Source organism: Morus notabilis, unplaced genomic scaffold (genome assembly GCF_000414095.1).
Source record: "Morus notabilis unplaced genomic scaffold, ASM41409v2 Scaffold1633, whole genome shotgun sequence".
NCBI lineage: Eukaryota > Viridiplantae > Streptophyta > Magnoliopsida > Rosales > Moraceae > Morus > Morus notabilis.
This window is the reverse complement of record NW_010357002.1, coordinates 232,739-251,241: the sequence shown is the minus strand read 5'-3', so window position 1 is coordinate 251,241 and position 18,503 is coordinate 232,739.

The following is an 18,503-nucleotide window of genomic DNA, read 5'->3' as shown; positions in this document are numbered from 1 at the left end:
TATTTTTAAAAATTATAAATATGCCACTCTAATTTGGAGCCCGGTTGGAGGATTTGTTCTCTGATTCGAATCATGATTCATGATGCGCTACCGTATTTTTTCTCATAAAAAATACACGTAAATAAAAAATAGTTCTAATCTCATGGTTCTAATCCATGAACCAAACGGACTATTAATATCAGATTAGAGATAATTCCTTTAGAAATTAGTGGAAATAGTGACGCCGAGGAGAGATTTGTTTCTGATTCCTTTGTTTAAATAATAGCAAACAGCTCCCCATATGTTTTAGAAATGTCACTTTGTACCCTGTATTTTGAGTAGTGTTGTAATTTTGGGCGGCGAGTATGCCTGAGGCCTGAAAATTTTTAAGCTCGGTGGGCAGGCATCATTCGCCGCCTGTCTACACTTTTTTGCCGGGCTCGGGCTCGGGCAGCCCGCCGCCGGTGGAGAAGCCGTGATCGCCGTCTGCCGGATTTTTTTTAAATTTTCCAGCGTGACCCGATGCCTGAAAACCAAAAAACGGCTAGTTTTTTTAAATTTTTGCCCGACCTGAACCGAATTTTTTGTGACCATTAGCCAAAATTTGAATGCAACAGCTCAATTTTGCCCGACCCGACCCACTGCCCGACATGGCCTACCCCAACGGCTCTTTATTTTTTTATCGTTTCCCGATTTGCCCGAACCCGACCTGACCCGAGTGTGTGTTACCGTTGGAACCGAAAATTTGAGGGAAATTTTTTTTTTTCAAGCTAAAAAATTTCCTATAAATACCCCCCTCCCCCAACCATTTTCCTCACCCAAAAACTCTCATCCTCTCTTAATTTCACTCAATCTCTCTCAAATCTCTCTTAATCTTTCTCAAATCTCTCCTAATCTCGCTCAAATCTCTCTCGATCTCTCTCAAATCTCTCTTGATCTCTCTTAATCTCTCTCAAAGCGCTCTCAATCTCTCTTATTTTTCATAATGGATTCTTCTAGTTATGGTGGTGATATTCCCGTTGATGCCCAATTCAACATCGAAGAAGAGCAATTTCTTAATGTTTTTTCAACGCAGGAATCACAAACTACAGAAAGAGTTGCTGAGGAAACTACAAATCCGAGCCCTGATGGACGTACTAGAGGTCGTGGACGTAATGGTGGTGGGCGTGGAGGAGAGGCAAGCGGAAGAAATTGTGCTAGTGCAAGTGTTGCAAGTTTTAAGAAGAAATGCAAGCGCACCTCAACAGTTTGGGAGCACTTCAACACATTCTATGAGGTCGACAATAACAGTAACGTTAAATACATAGCTCAATACAAATATTGTAGTGATAAATTACAAGGTAACACTATTCACGGCACTACACACTTGAGAAGACACTCTGAAAAGTGTCTTCAAAAGTAATAAGGCATACCCGATGTCCACCAAACACAATTATCGTTTGATTGCCAAATCGGTGGTCTAACCACTTAGAAATACGGTCCGCAAGTCGATCGTATGGAAATGACACGATTAGTAGCCATATTAGATCAACCACTTAGTTTTACCGAACAAAGGAATTGACAGCGTTATATTAAAATTGTACATAATCCTAATGCACAATTTTTTTCAAGAACCACTCTTAGGAAAGATGCATTAAAGTTATATAAACAAGAAAGGGAAGCATTAATCAACCTTTTACACTCTACTAGTGGTTGCGTTGCGTTAACGACGAATATTTGGTCCACCGTTGCCAACAAAGATTATTTAGCTGTAACCGGACATTATTTTAAAGGTTTTAATTTAGATAAGAGAATATTAGGTTTTAAATGTGTTATGGGATCACATACCGTCAATTTAATATATAATACAATTTTATCTGTCATTGATGAATATAGTTTAAGGGATAGAGTAATGGCTATAACATTAGATAATGCTACTGCAAATACTAAAATAATAGAACTTTTTAAAAATGATTTAAGTTTATTCGGTAATAATTATATATTTCACCAACGTTGTGCATGCCATATAATTAATTTAATAGTAAAATCCAGTTTAAAATCAATGTAAGGTCATATTAAAAGAATTAGAGATAACATTGCTTGGATTCAAGGTAGTAATCAAAGAATACAAGATTAGTTTAGGTTTCTACAAGTATGTAATCAAAATCCTAGAGCATTAGCCTTAGATATACCCGTAAGATGGAACTTCACTTATATAATGCTTGAACAATGCATCCCTTATAAAGATGCTATAACAAACTATGTTAGTGCAAAATTAAGACCATGATTTATAGACGAAACTGATTGACAAATTGCCAAACTCTTGTATAACTTTTTAGGTAGATTTCACGAAATTACTTTAAAGCTTAGTGGAACTTATTACCCAACGTCACCATTAGCGTTAGGAGAACTTTTAAGAATGGCTATTTTATTTCGTGAATTTAGGACATACGAGGTTTTAGGAGTTCGTATTACTTCTATGGAAAAGAAGTTTAAAAAATATTGGTCTAAATTACTAATGTTGTATGGTTTCGGTGTTATTTTTAATCCTAGATTAAAATTAGATGGTTTAGAAAGTGGATTAGAAAACTTAGGAGACCTTTTAGATATCGACTGTTCTGACCAATTTCCTATTACAAAGAAAAAAATATTATCTCTCTATAGCTCTTATGAAAGTAGGTTTAGAAACATACCTTGTGTAGAACAACCGCAACAACGAGACGACAGTCCACATTCATTCTTGAATATTTTCGGGTTGAAGAAGAAGAAGAAGACGACGATAATGACTCAAGGTCAAGAAGAATCTGGGAGTGGATCTTCATCAAGAGGTAGCGACAACAGCGGCGGCTTCCACGAATTAATGGCGTACCTGAGTAAGGGCTTAGTTGTCGACAATAGTGAAATGTTTGATTTGGTTCAGTGGTGGAGGGCACGAGCATTAACTTGGCCGATCCTAACTCGACTGGCAATGGATATTTTTTCAATCCCAGCCTCCACTGTTTCAGCCGAACAAGTATTCAGTACAACCGGCCGAATACTTGCAGAATGTAGAAACGCATTGCAACAGGATATTGTTGAAGCTTTGGTATGCATCAAGTATTGAGATCGCTCCGACCAACGCTTACACGATACAATTTCACCGGCAAGCCAAGAATGGATCGATGAATTTAATAGATTAACTTTTAATTTTCAAGACGATCCATCACCTTCAAATTAAATTCTATTATTGTAATTTGAAAATATTTATTTACTTAGTACAGTGTTATTGTAATCTTGTATAAACTTTGTAGTTCGTCAAATTTGTAATTAATCCCATAATGATTGCACTCTTTTTTCCTTACCAAGTTTTATCCCAATTGGGTTTTCCTTGGTAAGATTTTTAACGAGGCAATCATGAATTACAAATTTAAAAATTAATAAATAAATAATTTTTTTATATAGTTCGTGTGTTCATTTCGAATTTCAAATTGTAATATATATAATATAAATATTTAAAAAATATTTAAAAAAATTCAGGCAACTCGGTCAGGCTCGGGCTACCCGACCGGGCTCGGGCAGCCAAAAGCTGCCCGAAGCCTGTCCATGATGTTCCTCAGGTTGGGTTGAGCAGCCCAAAATTTCAGGCTCGGTCATCGAGTAAAAATTCAAAATTTTCGGTGGTCGCGGGCGGCTCGTCTAAAGTTTCAGCACTAATTTTGAGAGAGGATTATTAGCACCATTAATCCCAAACTTTGAGCAGAGTGTATTTTGGTCTTAAATTTTTAGTTTTATGGGGCTTTAACATAATTATCTCCTAAGCTTGTCGTACTTTATCAATTACCTCTTCCACATTTTGTTTTGATAATTAACCCTCAACTTGTAAAACTATTACAATTAGATACATTTAACAAATAGACATAATTAGACAATGGGTAGATTTTAGGGACTTAAGTACAAATGACCCTTTTGAGGATTTTTTCTATAAATAGCAAAAGTATTGTAAAATTATAAAAATAATCTTTTTATTAACTTTCAAAGATTGGCTTAGTATTCCATCATTGATTGACTTAGCAATCCATCATAATTGATTTTAGTTTATCACTGATTAACTCAATGATTCTTCATTACGTTTCAATACTAATAAATAATTAATCAAAATAAATTAGTAATTAATCAATTTCTATCAACAAATTATAAGTTTATTAATGATAAATCATTAAATTATGGGTCAATTACTCATTGATTGTGGATCAATCATTGATTCACTCCTTAAAAAAACAATCATCCTCCTTTTAAAAAAAAGTTCAGTCATTTTCTTAAAACAAAAAAGTTGGCCATTTATGAAAAAAAAGTGGTTAAAAAAAGGTCATTTAGCAAATTTTTCCTATATTTTTTTTAAAGGAACATAACAGATATTCTATATGCCTTAAATATTAAACAAAATATCAGTAAAAAACCTAAAATTTTATTTTTGATAGTTTTTTTATCTCTATACTAAAGTTGACAAATAATTTATGAAATTTAATGTAGATTCACTTTCTCATCGCATAATAATTGAAAATGTTACATAAATAGTTGTATTTGTTCTCAATGTTATAATTTTTAACAGGTTTTAATAGTAATAATGAAAATTTTTTCCATGTAACGTATAATTTTTCCCATAAAGTTTAAGCTATCGACAATGTACATGTGATTATTGTCACTTTTATTTTTAAGGATCTAAATTATCAAAAAATGAAAGCTCAAAACTAATATTTTAAAATTAAAAATTCAATAACTAAGATATTAGTATGCTTAAATTTCAATGACTATCACTGCCAATTACCTTTGAAATTATATATATAAAATAAAAATCCTGATATAAAATTTTAAAAAAGAAAAACAAGTTTGCATATCCAAGCCAAGCGCTCCTCCTCAATCCCTTGAACACGCAACCCCTAACCTCATGATTCCTTGTCCCGCACCCAGCCCACACCCAACTTTAGACCCGCCACCTAGCATGTACGAGCTTCATCCCGATGTGAAGTATATTTATGTATTTTTTTATAAATAATAATAACAACAACAATAAGTAAACAAATAAAACGTGTAGAGCAACAACAACTAAAATTACTAATCAAACACGAAAAGAAAGATTCTTGGACGGTCACGACTCTACTTATCTCATCTCTCACACAGGCATGCACTAGGGTTTATGCTTTGCACCATTGTTTATTCTCCTTTAGAGCTGAAATAGGGTGTTGCCTCTTACTTAGTCATCATACTTCCAGCCTTAGAGAGGGAGCTTTATGCTCTATGTGACAATCTTGGGGATGACATTGTCCTCGTGGCTGAAGGGGAAAAGTTTTGGTGAGGCTTAAGCGAGGGATTGTTAGGTTTTCAATCGTCTATGCAAGGTGCATTTGAGCTCCGGATGATCGACTTCATAGATGATCTTATCCGTGTTGTCGGGGCTGCCTCTCCATTTTGTGGTTGTTGTTATTGTAAAATAAACACGATGTTATTCCCACCATGGTGATGTTTTGTTCAAAGGTTTTGTTTTGGTTCCATAATAACAGAGGCGGGGATTTTGGTTGTGAGCTCAATCCACAACAATAGGTTTTTTGTTGTGTTGCGGGCAACTTTTGTGCTATGGATCTTTTGGTTTGATCAATTGAAATTCTTTATTAATTATAAAGATGTTTTTGAAAGAACCATTTGTGTACTCAGTTATTAGTTGGCCCTTTTGGTTTCCCATTGTTGGCACTATGTGCATGTTTAGCCCCTTATGCGTTTCATCATAACTTACTGGTAGATTCAGTCTGTGATCAATATTAAGTTTCCTTATGTTATGAGTATTGAGAATTGTGTCTTAAAAGCATGAGATGTAATAAGATATTTATTATTTATTTAATAAAAGAGTATACTCATTATTTTATGTGTATATATTATTAAATATTTTATGAATATCATTAAAAATTTCATGATTATTTATGTGACCTTAAATATTGTATATGAGCGCTATATGGGATAGGATAATATTTAAGGATAATAATTAAAGTGATGTTTGTAATGAATTAAATTAAAGTTTAGAATTTTTAATTAAAACATTACTAATACATGTCATTCCCATTTAGAATGAAATAGTGTTATCCGCACTGTTAATATAGCGATATATTAAATGAGTATATATTACACATAATGAGATTGTGTGGAACCAAGACACAGACACAATATGAATTTCTGATAACTTCCATTAATAATGGAAATTCTAATTGACTCTATCGATTGTCATATATAGAACGATCTCAATCCTGAGTTATTAGCAGACTCTTATTTATAAATTTGTGTCTTTTGATTTACTCAGCACGGATTCCAAGATGTTTAATCTTATTCCTTATATTTTAGAGATATGATGAAATGAGTAGCCGGGATTGTTATTATACAAGATAGAATCCATCATTTCTTGATAAAGAAGTAGATAAATAATTCTCTTGAGTATTGATTTGGTACTTGGACTAATAGGAACTCTGATTCATGAATTTTTTTTATGAATCAGTGTCCATTGGAGAATCAATGGTACTCAAGGATAAATATGTAATTAGAGAGGTTAACGGATTTCACCTAGCTCTAATTATAAATTATTTATGGATGATTGATCTATATATGTAATGGTTATATCAAATGGACACTTCACAGTTTAGAAGTAAATTATATCTATAATTATGAGAGTGCAATTTCAAGTTTATAGTGGAGTAACTTTTGAAATTAATAGAATTAATTAATTAATTAAAGAGTTTTAATTAATTATTAATTTTATTAGAGCTCAGAATTATAGGTCCATGAGTCTTCGCGTCGTCCTTGTAATCCTACAAGACACTAAGAGCAAAATGAAAATTTTAAAATTATGGAATTCTAAATAGAACGCTCAAGAATAATTAATTGAGAATTAATTATAAACTAAGTAATGTGATTATTTAAATTTGAATTTTAAAACATACATGTGGAGAAGTCCACATGATGTACACACCCAGCACTGTGAGAATCCCTCTACATTCAGTTGCTTACTCTCTAAGTTATCCGATTGACTTATTTGATAAGTTATCCAATTAAAATTTAAATTAAATTAAGTTTGACTTTAATTAGAATTTAAATTTAAGTCAGAATTTGAGTACAAGTTAAAAGAGAATTTTTCTCCTTCCCTATCTGTAATTCGCGCCAACCACAAGAGAGAATATCCTTATGGTGGCCGGCCCCTGTTGATAAGAGTGATAGGGGATTTTGTTTCTAAAATAAAATAGAAGTGGGAGATAATTATCAAGTTTTATCTTGAAGATAAAGTTTAGACTTGTTCTGCGAGTCTAACAATTATTCTATAAATAGGAGATTGTAAAAAATTAGAGAACACAATTTTTTTCTCTCCTTAGCATATTGTGGCAAGTTTTATTGAGTGTGCCCACACACACGTCTTCATAGATTCAAATAATTAACAAGGAAGATTTGAGTATTCTAAACAAGCTTAAAGAGAGGAACATTCATGGTCAAAGAACTTAAATTATAGACCTAATCGTTCACTAGGTATATTTATTCATAAATTAAGTTGATTAATTTATTCATGCATAAATAAATATATTATATAGAGTATCTTAAAGCTTTATCAAACTTTTTGTTATACACGATCCGCTAGATACACGCTTTCGCATCGAAAATCATTTTCAAAACCTACAATGAGGTCATTCATATTTGTATTAAAACAGGTGTCACAGTTGTCTAACCTTGAGTATTCAACTAAACGAGCTTATTAATGACGCACGTTTTTTAAGTGAATTTAATTCTGCTTAGATAACGTCTTTCCATTTTAACCAATCATTTCTACGTTGACATTCTTCAACGGACTTCGGTTCAAGGTCCTTGTTTTCGGTTCGGTTCCATCTTTTTCCTGAAGTTACATAACTTATTGAGATCTTTTCATTAACATCATTTTTTGTACCTAAACCTCTTCTAGGATTTCTTGTTAAGTTATGTTAACTATTTCTCTCTTCAGGAACATTAGTAACTTTAGAAGTGCCAACCTCTTATATTGCCCCTTTTTCTTTCTTGGATTTTTATCCTTGGAACTGATAGGTCTACAACACTTTTAGCGTGCACTAGACTCGTTTGCTAATACATTAGTAGTTTGCCCCGTAGGGATATCAATTCGAACATGAGCATTTTCAGCTGGTATATATGATTTTCACTTTCTTAACATCAGTAAATGCATCCGGTAATTGGTTTGCAATTTTTTACAAGTGAATGATTTTCTGAACTTCTAATTCATATTGATTTGTACGAGGATCATAATGTAATAAAGACGAGGCCTTCCATAAAATTTCTTATTTTTGTAGTTGTTGTTTCTCTCCCCCCCAATGCTGGGAAACTGTCTCATCAAATTGACAGTCTACAAACTGTGCAGTAAAAAGATCACTTGCTAAGGGTTCGAGATATTTAATAATTGTTGGATATTCAAATCCAACATAAATTCTCAGCCTATTTGAGGACCCATCTTAGTGTGCTATGGTGGAGCAATTGGAACATATATCATGCAAAAAAAAAAAAAACTCTTAGATGGGAAATATCTGGTTCTCGACCATAAACAAGCTGTAATGAGGAGTATTTATGATACACAGTTAGCCTTATGTGAATAAGTGTTGCTGCATGTAATATGGCATGTCCCCAAGCAAAATTTGGTAACTTTGTTTTCATAAGTAAAGGCCGCGTAATTAATTTCAATCTTTTAATAAAAGATTTTGCTAACTCATTATGCGTATGCTCGTGAGCAACAGTATGATTTACAGTAATCTAAATTGACATACAATAATTATTAAAATATTGGGATGTAAATTCTCCTTCATTATCAAGAGGCAAATTTTCTTAATTGTATAATCTAGAAATTATGCCCGTAATCAAATTATTAAGCCAGGAGTCTCGCAAAAGTAATATTGCGAGTAGATAATAAACAAACATGTAACCAACGTGTCGATCCATCTATTAGTACCATAAAATACTGAAATGGTCCACATGATGGAATTATAGGCCCACATATGTCTCCTTGAATTTGTTCTAAAAGTGCAAGAGATTTAGTTGCAACTTTCATTAGGGACAACATAATGATAAGTTTCCCTTGAAAACAAGCAGCACGTGAGAAATCTTTGGGCAAAAGGATTCTTTGGTTCTTTAAAAGATGTCCATATGAAATTTCTATAATTCTTCATATGATTATCGAATCCGAATGACCCAAACGATCGTGCCAAAGAATAAAATTTCTTGGATTATTTGACTCTTAATCCATCATCACATAGGATTCAATAGATGTAATATAAAGATATTAAACGTCTTTCTCATTTGTTGTCTCAATATGATAACCATTATGATGTATATCTTTAAAACTTAGTAGATTTCTTTTCGATCTACTTGAATACTTTGCGTCGTTAATTATAAATTTTGTGCCACCGGGTAACAATATATTAGCTCTTTCGTAGCCTTCAATAAGGTTTGCAACACTAGATATTGTGCTAACATTAGCTTCAGCTAATATAAGATGGGAAAAGTATCTTTTACCTTTAAGAATGATGTACGTTGTTCCATTGTCTACCAAGAAAAGGGCTTCACCATTAACTTTAGCACCATATTTATCATCATTGAAATCTATATTTCTTGTTGGCTTCCGTCCCATTCGTGGGCTGGAACAAATAATGGGCTTTAAGCCCAAATGCCAACGGAAAAAAAAATGAAAGAAGCTTGCTCTGGCAAGCTTAACTCACTTGCAGCATTAACAAAAGAAATTGAGGGCTGCCGTGAGTTGCAGCCGAAGGAACCAGAGAAAGAGAAGGGAGGAAAATGAGAGAGAGAGAGAAAAATGGTAGGATTTTGGTGTTTGTGCAAGACAATCATATGGCGAAACGTTGTCGGTTTTTAGCTCAAATTTGATGTGGAGAATCCTTATGGCGAGCTTTTCTCATCTACCGAACTTGATTTCTCATTTAACCTCTCTTTAGTACTGTCTTGAGTACTCCTATTTTGGTGAGACCGAAGCCCTTTGTTTGCTGTTATTGCTATTATCCATCTTTGATGATGATATCTATATTATTGATGAACCAAGAATAGTGTTTCTTGATGATATTATTATTGTGAGCCTCTAGTTTGATTCTAGAGAAAAACTTTGTAACCCCATTATTAATATAGTGGAAGAAATTTAAGTGGCCTAAAGATGTTGTGGTTTTTACTCTCAATTTGAGAGGTTTTTCACGCTAAAAATTGGTGTTTCATTTGGGTTGATTATTTTGATTAATTGGTGCATTGGTTGTTTGGCTTTATTGACATTTTGCTTGAGATCCTATTTTAGCACACAAAGAGGGAAAGTTTTATTCTGCAATTTTCAGTATTAGTTTTCTCAACATTTCTTTATAAAATAATACACAATTTTAAGAGTGGAATAATGGGGTCTAAATAAGTGGTTTAATAACCATATAAATTGTAAATTATGTAATACCGAAATGTGGCCTCCAATACAATTGATTTACAACAGTTTGGATATATAACATTGCCCTTATATTTATCGGACGACAGGAGGAAAACAAGCAGGTTTCATAAGCCAAAGCATCTTTCATGGGATCTCAAGTGGACAATAAATTGAGCTTTTGTGAAAGCTTTATGGAAACAATGTAATAGTTTCCTCCCTAGTGCACTAGGCATGACCGCTAGGATAAGAAAATAAAGATCAACTTGCTAATTGCCGTACATTGTCTTGACTATCTCACAATTACATAAAGCCTCAAATGACAGCTTCATGGAGATAGCGTAATGGTTTTTTTTTTTTTTTAAAGTTTAGGATTAATCTCATAAATAGTTCTTAAAGTTTATTATTAATTTTATTTTGGTCTCTAACTTTTAAAACGTTTCACATTGATCCATGAAGTTTTACTATGTTTCAACTTTTTCGTTAGTTATGCGTTAAATATTTAACTTTTAAGACTAAAATTAAAAACATCTAATGTTTAGAGACTAAAACAATACAAAAAATAAAATTTAATTTCTAAAAATAATCCCTAAATATCAGTTGTTTTCAATTTTAATTCTTAATTTATAAATTCCGTAGCTCTGTATCATGACACGAACAATATAGCAATATACGCTATTAATTCACATGTTCGGGAATGACATGCTCAGTCGTAGAAGAGCAGAGTACGTGTTACGTGCTCAAAAGAGCAAACAGCACATGTATTGTTCAGCCAAAGGATCTTCTTACTCGAAATTGGAAGCTGAGCATGTACAATCAATATTGTATAGTTGAACTTGTCGTGTATAAATATTAAATATTTATTTCATACTTTTAACACAAAGTTATATATATTATGTGATATTTCAAAGCCTTTTTCTCAATGAGTCCCACGATGGGGCCACATGAACAATATGGATGAAATAGACAAACTTCCGAGAAGCATTTCTCTTCCATTTATCATTAAATTGTTGAAAAACCTACCTATTGTACGTTGGTGATGTGAATGTGTAATGAACATTTGTCACCGGTAACTTTAATTTCATTTCCCATTATTTTAATGGAAAGTCGGGTTAGCTTATAATGATTCTTATTGATTTACTTCTTGGTTATTGATTCACCTTTTTTTTTTTTTTTTTTTTTTTAATTTGCGTGTAAGAGATGATTAAATTAGGTGAATAAGAACAAGAAAACTCATCCATAAACGATGACGCGATGTAAAATGGAGTCACGGGATAAGAATATGTTGCTTATAAAGGTTACATTCTTAGCAACACGACTTTACCACCTAAGGATACTCCTTTATCAAAAAAATAAAAACATACTAAATCAAATCAAATCATACAATAGCACTAAAACTAACCATTCCACTTTATTCTATTAATTCTTTTGCTGAATCGCTTGAGCACGTTTGGTATGAGGGTTCTAAAATTGGAAACCATAATTCTGGTTTAAACGAGTGTTTGTTTACAAAAGGTAAAAAGTGATTTTGATTTGACTCATCTAGAATTAGTGTTTGGTTTGGATGGTTTCGATTCAAGATTTAAACCCTGATGTGATGTTTTAAACCAAAATCACCCATGATTCTAAAACAACCACCCTTGATTTTGAGTTGTTCAAACATCTGATTCTGGTTTTGATTTTAGAACCATGATTTAGACCTAAAATCATGAATCACAGTTTCGGTTCCAAAATCAAAACTAGAATCACCCTGATTTGAACCCTCATATCAAACAAAGCCAACTATTCCGCTTTACATTCCTCTAAATTAGCAAAAATAATATATATATATGCAACTCTGAAACCCCATACTATGAAACTTGCCTAATTAAACATAAACTTCATCAATTTGCATTCAACACGTGATTATCAATTAACGGCTAGTTAATTATATGCACTACTATATGTTAGAAACCTTGAGGAAAAGGAGACTTCAAACACGTAGAAAGTATATTTTCCTTAAAGCATAATTTGTCCCCTCTTGTTAGAGATTGTTTCGGGTTCTCAGTAAATCACTCGCAGGATATGACAAGCCTTCAAGTTGTTAATCACAAGCAAAATGACAACAACACTAAGAACATAAGAACTCTTTGAATTTCTGGAAAATTTTTTAGCAAGAAGATAGAAGAATTGTAGAGAATTTTTCTCAGTGATTTTTTCAGCAGTTTTTATTCTTTTTATAGTTTTTTATCACACCAATACGTACAGAAACGATCAAACTTGAAAAGGCACCTTTTCCATTTGAATTGGTGTCAAATCAAGTTTCAAAAACATGTTTGATCATTATGACGCTGCAGCGGAATGTTTCGAGCGCTGCAGCGCCACCATCTGTCAAACCAGAAATTGTCCACACAGGCTCGAGCGCTGCAGCGCCCATTCCAGCGCCACCTCGCCTAAACTCGGCGCCAAAGTGCTCTGCTTGCGGGAAATTATGTCAATTCCAGTGCCGCGGCGCCCAAACTCGGCGCCATAGCACCCTGCTTGCTAGAAATTATGCTCGTTTCAGCGCCACGGCGCCCAAACTTGGCGCCAAAGCACCTTGCCTGCTGGAAATGGATACCGCTTAAACGCAAAGAATGCAAGATGCTTTTATATGTGATAAAACTCAACAAATTCTTATATATTATATTTAAACAATCCCATCAATCTCCCACTTATTTAAACATAATATTGAAGAATTCTATCCAGAAACTGTATATATGCATAAAGTAAAATATCTTTCGATTTGAATTTTACCTTAGTGTAAGTTTCACAAATGTATATCGGAATTCCAAGTAGCCTAAGGCTTTGAACCGGTTATTCCTTATGATAATACCGGTGAAACCACACACATAATTACATTAGTGTTCAAGTATTCTACACAACACTCGCTTTGCACTATTCATGGGCTTGTGCAATCTTGATTCATAAACTTTTCAAAGAGAAACTCCAACTCTTCTTTGAGGCGGCACCACCTTTAAGTTTACAGAGTTAATCTTAACTCATCCCTCACACAGTAACAACCAGCATTAAAATTCCCTTTGGGCTTAATGGTTAGTGCTGAAACTCTCCACTTATCAATGACTTGTTATTACCCATTGAATATAAAATTACTCATTTCATAATGTTAGATTAGGTTGCCATCATTTGTGGATTGTAATCCAGGAGTTTTAGCCCCATCCCATTGGATGTTGTCCTTACTAAATCTCATGAAAGAGCTTTAGTAAAAGGATCTGCCAAATTTTCAATGGACTTTACATATGTAAGAGAAATTATTCCATCTTTGATTTATTTCCTTACATAATCATGTCTAATACTCATATGTCTTGACTTTTCATTGTATATCTCGTTATATGCTCGAGGTAAAGTGGCTGGACTATCGCAATATATTGATATCGCTGATCTCCAACAATAAGTCCCTTAACCACTCTGCTTCATTCCGAGCTGCTGCTAATACAATAAATTTTGACTCTATAGTTAAGTGTGTTATACAGGTATGTTTCTTGGATTTCTAAGAAATAGCACCTCCTCCCAAAGTAAACACCCAACCAGTTGTTGATTTGTTATCTCTAATACTTGATATTCAGCTTGCATATGTATATCCTTCTAGAACAACAGGGAATTTTGAATATTGGAGACCTAAGTTTTTAGTTTTCAATAAATAACCTAAAACTCTACCAATGGCCTTCTAATGTTCAACACTTGGATTGCTAGTAAATTTACTTAATTTACTAACAACAAATGCTATATCAGGTCTTGTGCACTGCATTGCATACATAAGACAACCAAAAGCAGGTCCTATCTTCATCCTCAAGCGATGTGGGACTGCACAACTTACCTTTTCTTGGCCTTGTGCCTAAAGGGATTGATGGTTGTCACAATATATAAGCATATATCCGAAGTATTATGAATAAAACCATTCGGAAGTATTGCTGAATGAAACTTTTCATGTCATTGTTTTGGTTCTTGTTTCAATCCATACAATGATTTTACAAGTTTACACACTTTATGTTCATTTTTTGGTAGAACAAAACCTTCCAGTTGTTCCATATAGACCTCCTCATCGAGATCACCATTTAAGAATGCCGTCTTGACATCCATTCGATGAACATAAAGACTATGGATAGATGCCAAAGTAAACAATATCCTAATAGTCGTTATTCTTACTACAGGTGCATATGTATCAAAATAGTCAATTCTTTCTTTTTATCGATACCCTTTGGCTACCAATCTAGCCTTAAAAGTGTTTAAAGTACCATCAGTATGATACTTTCTCCTAAACACCCATTTACAACTAATAGGTTTGGAACCTGGTGGTAAATCAACAAGCTCCCAAGTATGGTTTGACATTATTGAATTCATCTCATCATTGATAGCATCCTTCTAAAAAGTTGAATCTCTAGACGCCATCGCTTCCTTAAAAGTTTTAGGATCATCCTCCACTTGTAATATCATAGGAATTTTCCTAGTGACATTACACATACTTCCTTCTACTAAGTAAAAGAAAATAAGTTGAGAATTAATCTCATCCGCGTGACGAAGGACCCGGAAGAGTTCTGAGTCCCGAAGAAGGTGGAATCTGACCCGAAGAACGAAGCCAAAGAATGAAGAATCAAGAATCGAAGACCCGATGTAACGGAAGAAAATAATTATTGTAATTATTTATTTATTCGATTTGGTCATAATTTATATTTTTCATGGGACCCAGTCAAATCCATCTCAATAGCCGATTGCTTGCATATATTTATATTTTATATTGATAATTATATATTATATGTCCATGCATATAACATGTCATATAGATATATTGTGCCTACTCATATGTTTTATAACATGTCATGCATACACGCGTATTTATTATTATTTATTTTATTTATTATAAAAGAGTTTTAGAAAAATAAAATAAAATAAGAACCATGTGCTAAAATTGATTTAATATGATTAAATTGATTTGCTTAATAATGTTATATGTGAAATTGAATTTAAGAGTTAAAAATTTCACATATCCAAAAAATGAATTGTTTATTTATCGGGTTTTGAAAAACATGAGATGATTTAAAAAAAAAATACATATTTATAAAATAATGAGTGGGAGAGGGTTGTATGACAATATGACCCACTGGTCTCCATCGTTAGTTCAACACCGTGAGATTCGAAAGGAGCTTCACGGCGGCACCAATTTCGCACTCCCTACGGAAAGTGTTCTTTCGGATCAATAACAAGGTTGACTTCCTAGCGATAGGATTCAAGGATGTATTTCCGGTTGACCTACCCTACGGCGGCACTCTGGAGTTAAGTCTGTAGAATCTAAAACGATGGGTTACACTCATGAAAATATAATCAAATTGTTGATTATATTTTTGACCAAAATAACGGTAGTTGATAAATATGAAAATATGAGATATTTTGATTATATTTATTAATTGAGAAAGTCTTGGTTCAATTTGTGATATTTTGACCTACCCTACAGCGGCACTATATTCGTGGTAGATTGGATTATCGTTGGCACCTAAAATTAAAACATGATTTATGTATTTTTCATGTGCATCATGTATCATATTTAATTGTGCCAAAAAAATACATATGTTTTGATATTCATGCACATAAATTGATTAGATGAATATTCTATTTATTTTCAGCAATATGTCGAATCCTATAATCACACTACATGAAACTGAAACACTGACTAGAGATAAACTATGCGAAGTGGTAAAGTAACATAAACAACTCACATTCATGTGATGAATATAATTTTGTCCCAAATGGAGGATTGTCCTCATGTCTCTAACAAAACCATTGTAGCTCACTATTAGCTAGGGTTGTGCGTGGTAATTCATAAGAAATATGAAGGTATGGAAACAGCTTATGAGATAATGCAGTAATCATATATCGTATCTGGAAATCCATATAAGAAAGGCTTGGCTAAATACTGTGAGGGCCTTGACCAAAAGACAAAAGGAAAGTCGTTTCTACCAAAAGAAAGGAAAAGAATCAAGCGAATATGATTTGCTAGTTCTGAAAATATATTTAGTAAAAGGCTAACTCCTATTCCTGGATAGTAGATTCGGGAGTTACTACTTATGTTTATTTTCTTTATTAATTCTTGGTTGTCACAAGGAAAGTCGTTTCTATGGAAACAAAGAAAGGAACTCAAGCAAATACTATTTGCTGGTTCTAAAAACATGTTTTAGTAAAAGGGTGATTCCTTATCCTGGATAGTAGATTCAGGAATAGCTAATCATGTTTCTTTAAGTCTCAGCTCTTACAAGTAAATTGTTTCTTGAAACAAAGAAAGGAACTCAAGCAAATATGATTCACTAGTTCTAAAAACATGTTTTAGTAAAAGGGTGATACCTTATCCTGGATAGTAGATTCGAGAATAGCTAATCATGTTTATTTTCTTTATTAAGTCTTAGCCTTTAAATGGAAATTGTTTTCACCCAAATAAAGAAGTAGAATAAAAGTAAATAAGATTTACTAATAGTAAAAACATCTTTAGTAGAAGGTGATTCCTCGTCCTGGATAATTGATTCGGGAGAAACTAATCATGTTTGGTTTTCTTTGCAAAATATTAGTTCTTACAAAGAACTTATTGTCAGGAACTACATGATGGTGGAAATATCGCGAGGGTATTGGCAAAAACAGTTGGAGAAGTTAGACTTCAGTTTTGGAAATACTTTGTTGTGAACAATGTTTATTTCCCTCCAGGCATAAAGAGAAATTTGATTTCTAGTTCCAAATTATTTGAACAATTGCCTTTAATAATAATCTAGTCCACATCTTTCGGAATGGTTTTGATATTTGTTCTTGATATTTGGAAAATGGTTTATAGTGTTTAAATCGATACTTGACTCACTGCGTAATGTTGAAATGTTTAATAGTTGCCGAACCTAAGAATAAGAAGCAAAAGATTTCTCACGATAATAACACATATTTGTGGCATCTTAGGCTTGGTCATATTAACCTAAACAGGATTGAAAGACTGGTAAAGGCTGGTCCTTTATGCGAACTAAAAGTTAGTAAGCTTCCAGTATGTAAATCTTCTCTGGAAGGTAAAATGACCAAGAGGCCTTTCACGGTGAAAGGAGAAAGAGCTACAAACCCCTTCAGCTAATACATTCGGATGTATGTGGACCATTAAACGTCCAAGCTAGAGGTGGTTACGAATATTATGTTACCTTTATTGATGACTATTCGAGATATGGTTATGTTTACCTAATACAACGAAAATCTGAAACTCTTGGAAAGTTTAGAGAGTTTCGAGCAAAAGTTGAAAAACAATTAGGTAAATCAATCAAGACACTTTGATCAGACCGAGAGGGGTAATACCTAGACTAAGAGTTCTAGGGTTTCTTGATTGAAGAAGGTGTGGTATCCCAATTGATTGCATCCGGTACACCACAACATAATGGTGTAGCCGAGAGGAGAAATCAAATTTTGCTTGACATGATAAGATCAATGTTGAGTTATTCTTCACTGCCTACTTCATTCTGGGGTTATGCCCTAAGAACTGCTGTATATATTTTGAATCTAGTTCCATCTAAATCTGTACCTAAGACACCCCTAGAGTTGTGGAATTGTCAAAAACTTAATTTGAGACACATTCGCATATGAGAGTGTCCAGCACACGTACTGAGGCAAAAGATTGGGAGCATGACTATATGATAGTTTTCAAGTCCAGAAGCAAAGCAGTTCTAGAAAAGTTACTTTCCAATGAGATTGGACCACAATCGACAAGATTTGTCAGAACGCTTAGAGATAAGACCACGATTCCTAATTAAACTCCTGTGGCACCTCATTGTAGTGGGAGGGTAAGCAAGTTACCTGACCGGTATACCAGGGAGGCCCTGATCGTCACTGCTGATGATGGTAAGGAGGATCCATTGACCTTAAGGCTTCGATAGATGATTATGATAAGGAAGAATGGCAAGCAGCTATGAAACTCGAGAGAGAGTCTATGTACTCTAACTCAGTTTGGCAACTTGTAGATCTACCCGAAGGGGTAAAATCCATTGGATGCAAGTGGATCTTCAAGAGAAAGTGATGAGCGGATGGAAAAGTAGAGACTTATAAA